Genomic DNA, 6,069 nt, shown 5'->3' on the forward strand with positions numbered 1-6,069 from the left:
ACCACATTTCCTCTCTGTCTCTCCACAATGGATGACCAGACCATTTCAATCTCTTCTCAGCGAATTCCTTTGATGTTTCCACAATCTTTACTGACCCCCTGATGTACTGGTTCCTGATTTTATCCTTTCTTGTCACTCCACACATCCATCTCAGTATCTTTAACTCATTAGTATCCAGGCATTGTTCGTCTCTTCTTGAGATTGCCCAAGTTTCAGCCCTGTATAACAAGGCCGGTCTCACAACTGCCCTGTAGCTTCTTCTTTTTCAATTTCAGTGACAATTTTCTATCAAATCACACTGCAATCACACTGCACTGCACTCCTTCCAATTACTCCAACCAGAGCTAATCCAGTTTCTAATGTCCATACTTCCATCTCCTGCCATCACTGACCCAGATACTTGAAGCTATTCACATTCTCCAAGCCTTTGCCCCTAATGTTACACCTTCACTCTGATTCTCTTCCCTAGACTCGAACTGACAGCCCATAGATAAAAACAAAATACTGCCGATGTTGGAAATCTGAAACAAAAATAGAAAATGCTGGAAAACTCAGCAAGTCTAGCAGCATCTGTGAAGAGAGAAACAGAGTTAATGTTTCAAGTCCGAATGACCCTTCTTCAGAGCTCTTCTGACAGACCATATATTGGGTCTTTGGTTCACTCATGTCCTTTAGGAAAGAAAATCTGCTGTCCTTACCCAGTTTGGCTTACATGTGACTCCAGTCCCACAGCAATGTGGTTGACTCTTAACTGCCCTCTGCAATGACCGAGCAAGTCAGTCAGATCAAAGGCAATTAGAGATGGGCAACAAATGCTGGTCTTGTCAGCGACTCCCACATCCCGTGAAAGAATAAAAATGAAACTAATCATCATAGCTGTGTCTTCCAGTGCATTTCTCCAGTTCTCCAGATATTGATACAAACATGTGAATTAGGGGCAGGAGTAGGCCACTTAGCCCATCGAGACTGCTCTGCCATTCAAAAAGATTTTGGCTGATCTGAATGTAACCTCACCTCCACATTCCCACCTAGAACCCCCCGCCTCCCAAGATAACCTGTCACCCCCTTGTTAATCAAGAATCTATCTAACTCTGCCTTAAACATATTCCACTGCATTTAGAGGAAGAGCATTCCAAAGATTCACTACCCTCTAAAAGAAAAAAAATTCTCCTTATCTCTGACTTAAATGAGCGACCCCTTATTTTTAAACAGTGACCCCTAGTTTTGATTCTCCCACAAGAGAAAACATCCTTCTACATCCATCCTGTCAACACCCCTCAGGATCCTGTATGTTTCAGTCAAGTCACCTCTTACTCTTTTACACTCCAGTGGATACAAGCTCACTCTGTCCAATCTTTCCTTATAAGATGACCTGTCCATTCCTCATATTAGTCCAGTAAACCTCCTTTGTACTGCTTCAATTTACATCTTTCCTTAAAAAGGAGACCAATACTACACACAGTACTCAAGATGTGGTATCCCCAGTGCCCTGTATAATTGGACAATAACCTCCTTACTTTTGTATTCAATTCCCCACACAATAAACAATAACATTCTATTAGCTTTCCTAATTGCTTGGTGTACCTGCTTATTAACCTTCACTGTTTTATATTCGGGTCGGGGTATAATGTTCACCGTTTTATTTTGGGTCTGGGGTATAATGTTCACCGTTTTATATTCGGGTCTGGGGATAATGTTCACTGTTTTATATTCGGGTCTGGGGGATAATGGTCACTGTTTTATATTCGGGTCTGGGGTATAATGTTCACTGTTTTATATTCGGGTTTGGGGGATAATGTTCAGTGTTTTATATTCTAGCTTGGGGGATAATGTTCACTGTTTTATATTCGGGTCTGGGGGATAATGTTCACTGTTTTATATTCGGGTCTGGGGGATAATGTTCACTGTTTTATATTCGGGTCTGGGGGATAATGTTCACTGTTTTATATTCGGGTCTGGGGGTAACGTTCACTGTTTTATATTTGGGCCTGGGGCGATAATATTCACTGATTTATATTCGGACCTGGGGAGATAACATTCACTGTTTTATATTCAGGTCCGGGAATAATGTTCACTGTTTTATATTCGGCTCTGGGGGATAATGTTCTTTGTTTTATATTTGGGTCTGGGGATAACATTCACTGTTTTATATTCGGGTCTGTGGGGTGGGGGATGGATGGATGGATACCTGGTTCGTATTTACACAAAAGCTTTGCAGTTAACGATTCCCTGCTGCATTCTCCAAGGCAATGCCTCTGCCAATCAGAGTCCATTTGCCAACCTCAGCACTCTCTGCTCATGCAGTATAAATTTTTGTTCCCTTTACTATTGGTTTTCTTGCAAATCTGTCCTGATGAGCAGAAAACGAAAAGCTTCAACAGCATGTCTCCTTTTTCAGCAATATTCCCTGGACAGTACTTTACGTTCCTCCGCCGATGGTTTGTAGTCAGGACTCACCATCATGTTTCTCTGTTTCTCAGATAGTCTTCCCACCAGTCTCCCACCCAATCCGACCTCTCGCCCTATCCGACCTCTCCACAATTTTATGCTTGGACTGACGAGGCCCAGGCTGGCCTGCCTGCCCTTACATCTATTGAGGCCCTTAAATGGCCAATTATGGACCATTTGAGAGCCTTTTCCTGCACAGCCTCAACTATCAGGCTGGTGGGCGGTGTTCAGAGGTGAGGGGCAAGCCTGAAAATGAACCATTTTCGGTTCTTGGGTGGGAAGGTGCAGGGGGTCACCTCCATCAGCAGCCCCCTTCTAACATTGGCTGCCCGCTCAAAAGGTCTGACTCTGTGGGGCTTCCCTCCCCAACTGGCTTCTATACCAAGACCTGCACCCTCCCCCCTCAGCTCCCCTTGGTCTGAACTTCCCCTCCCCACCCTGAGACACCACATTTACCTTGTCCCGAACTCCTGGGACTTTGACTCCAGGAACAGCATGCAGTCCCAATCTTGTCCACTGCAGCTTCATACGCTGAAGGCTCAGGAGAGCTGCTGGCCACAGATTAGTCTCTGTGGCGGGACTTTCTCCCTAGTGAGGGGCAGAAGTTCCGTCTCCAGCTAATTAACACATGTTAGAGCGTGGAATCACTGCAGGGCAGGCAGTATAGCGGGGATGTGTTCTCCAGCGACTTTTCGGTTGGAGGTAGGGAAACTGGGGAGAAGCGGAAAATGAAGTTGAACACAGATAAATGTGAGGTAGTAGATTTTGGTCAGAAGAATGAGGAGGTAATTTATTACTTGGAAGGTGTGAGTTTGGGTGGAAAAGAGGTACAAAGAGATCTCTGAGTATAATTGTATCATTCAGAGCAAGGCCATAAAATGAGCAAATTGAGCACTAGGTTTTATTTCTTGAGGAATGGAATTGGAATGTAGGGAAGTTCTGCTAAAGCTGCCTGGAACCCTGGTCAAACCACACTGAGAGTAATGAGTACAGCTCTGGTCACCATTTTATAAAACGAATAAAGAGACATTAGAGATGGAGCAGAGAAGATTTACAAGGATGATACCAGAAATACATATGAGGAAAGGATTGACAGACTGGGTCTCTTCTCTCTGAAAAAAAGCAGGCTGAAGGGTGACCTAATAGAGATGTTTTAAATTGTGAAAGATTTCGATAGAGAGGAAACAGAGAGAATGTTTTCTCTCATGGGATAGAGAATAACCGGAGGTCTTCAACAGAAGATGGTGTAAAATTATTAACACTGAACTCTGTTAAAACTCCTTTTGTGTTATAGTGAGGAAGGAAAATTGAGAAATAGGGCAGAATATAAATTAATTCCAAGGGAGAAAGATTCTGGGAAATAATGACAATCTTTAAAACACTTACTGCAGCTAAAAGCTAAAGTTCTTGAAGATTGTTTGTGTGAGTCAAAGGCAGGAATGTAGGGGCCTCTCTGAGATAAGTGGCAACAGGATGTAGCAGCCTGCAGATACGAGGAAATAGAAGCATGGTGAATACATGGAATATTATATGATTAACCAAGGCTAACATTCCTGACATGAACTGTGAATACAATAAATTTAGGTGATTAACTAAGGCTAACATTGCTGACATGAACTATACCTGATTGGTTAAGAGAAACATTCTCAGGGCATGATCACCACAGGGATGAATATTGATTAGGAAGGGGCAGAGGTTAATTGGATAAGAGGCAACATGAAAGAGATCCTCTTGAGCAAGGCCATATGGAGGAGAAGAAGCTGAGACCAGCAGCCAAGAGGAGGAGAAGCAGAGAAGAAACAGATTTGACACAGGTAGAATAACCCACATTAAACTGTAAATCACTGCCAGAGCTTGTTGCTGTAGTTTACATGAAACTTGATAAACTTGTCCTGACTTTGTCTCCATAAAGTTGTTTCACAATTGAACTTTGTTACTATTTCTGTTTCTGTTGATAAATGAGGAATTAAAACCTCCCAAAAGCACAGATTGAGTCATTGTTTATATTAAAATAGACTGTATCGGTATTTTTGTTGAAGTAGAATGTATCTCTGATTACATTACTGAAGACACTGTCTCAGATTCTTGCAGTAAGCCAATGTCACTGTTTATATTACACCAGGCCCTGTCTTAGTTATAACTGCACGAGCCCCTGAATCTGTATATGTTAAATTAGACTCCTCTGTCCGTTATTTTTACAATTCAGCATGATTATATTTAAATTAACAAGGCAATCTCTGTTTATATTACAATATACCCTTCCTCAGTTGTTAATGCATTACACCATGTCTCTATTTATAACATACTAGGATCTACCTCAGTTATTACAGCATTGTACCATATTTCTCCTTATATTACAATAGGCTATATTCAAGATATTACTGCACTAGACCCTATCTGATTATAACCAGACTCGACCATGTCTCTCTTTATATTACACATTACTCTGCCTCAGTTCACAAAACTGTTACGGTGCAGAAAGAGGCCATTTGGCCCATCGTGTCTGCACCGGCTCTCTGAGCATTGTAACTTGGTGCCACTCTCCTGCCTTTTCCCCGTAACCCTGCACATTGTTTCTATATAAAGAATCATCTATTGACCTCTTGAATGCCTCAGTTGAACCTGCCTCCACCACACTTCCAGGCAGTGCATTCCCGACTCGAACCAGTCGCTGTGTGAAAAAGTTTTTTTTCTTTTACTTAGACCATAAGACATAGGAGCAGAAATTAGGCCATTCGGCCCATCGAGTCTGCTCCGCCATTCAATCATGGCTATAAGTTTCTCAACCTCCTCTGCACTTTCTCCAATGCGATCACATCCTTCCTATAATGTGGCGCCAAGAACTGTACACAATATTCCAGCTGAGGCCGAACGAGTATCTCTTTTTGAGGGAACAGCGCCACTAATTGGAGAATATCCATATTACAGCCAGTGGCCCAGGAAGGCCATTTGTCTCCTTTTAAGGCATTATGCAAATATAAATGGAGGACAGTATATCAGCTTCCTTTGCTCCATCTAGAGGGACATTTAAGCATATTCTACAATAGATGAGAAAAACGGAGCTATTTAATGGAAAAATGTAATGAACAGATTGACGTTATAATTTTTAAAAATGAGTGTATGTGACTATGAGAGGTAGTGCTTGATGCCGGCTGGCAGCATATGAGAGTTTTGAACATATTTTCCTGATAGGGCAGAGACAATGTTGTTGGAGGCTGTTTTCTCAAGAATGAGGTTATCACATTGCTCTTTACGTCCGCTGATGCTTGCGATGTTTTCATATGTGGGTTACTCGCCTGCAAAAGTTATAGTAGTGGAGGACTGTGTTCGCGCTTTCCCTTAATTAACTATTGGAAAAATAGATTCCAGCGTATATTTTCGTCAAAGATCTTTATTATGCCTTATCCAATACAAGGAATATATAGGCCACAAAATATTCTTCCCAAATCGAGACATTTTTGCTTTCCCTCCCGCAACTATCCAGCCCCATCACAAGGGGCTGAGCGGCTGGAGGTTTTTCAGCAGCTCCCAATGCTTCTGGCAACCTCCAGGCCGGTCATTCTGGGTGGTGACTTGAACTGCATCATCGATGCGGCTGGACGATCCGGCAGGGCCGAAAGC

General features: G+C 42.5%; 1 non-coding gene across 1 annotated transcript; it reads left to right on the forward strand.

Annotated features, from left to right (window-relative positions):
* The first annotated feature begins 5,625 nt into the window (after positions 1-5,625).
* Positions 5,626-5,790, forward strand: LOC121270647. Its single transcript, XR_005941593.1, has one exon. It is a non-coding gene; the product is annotated as a U1 spliceosomal RNA (small nuclear RNA).
* The last annotated feature ends 279 nt before the right edge of the window (positions 5,791-6,069 follow it).

Source organism: Carcharodon carcharias, chromosome 27 (assembly GCF_017639515.1).
Source record: "Carcharodon carcharias isolate sCarCar2 chromosome 27, sCarCar2.pri, whole genome shotgun sequence".
Lineage (NCBI taxonomy): Eukaryota > Metazoa > Chordata > Chondrichthyes > Lamniformes > Lamnidae > Carcharodon > Carcharodon carcharias.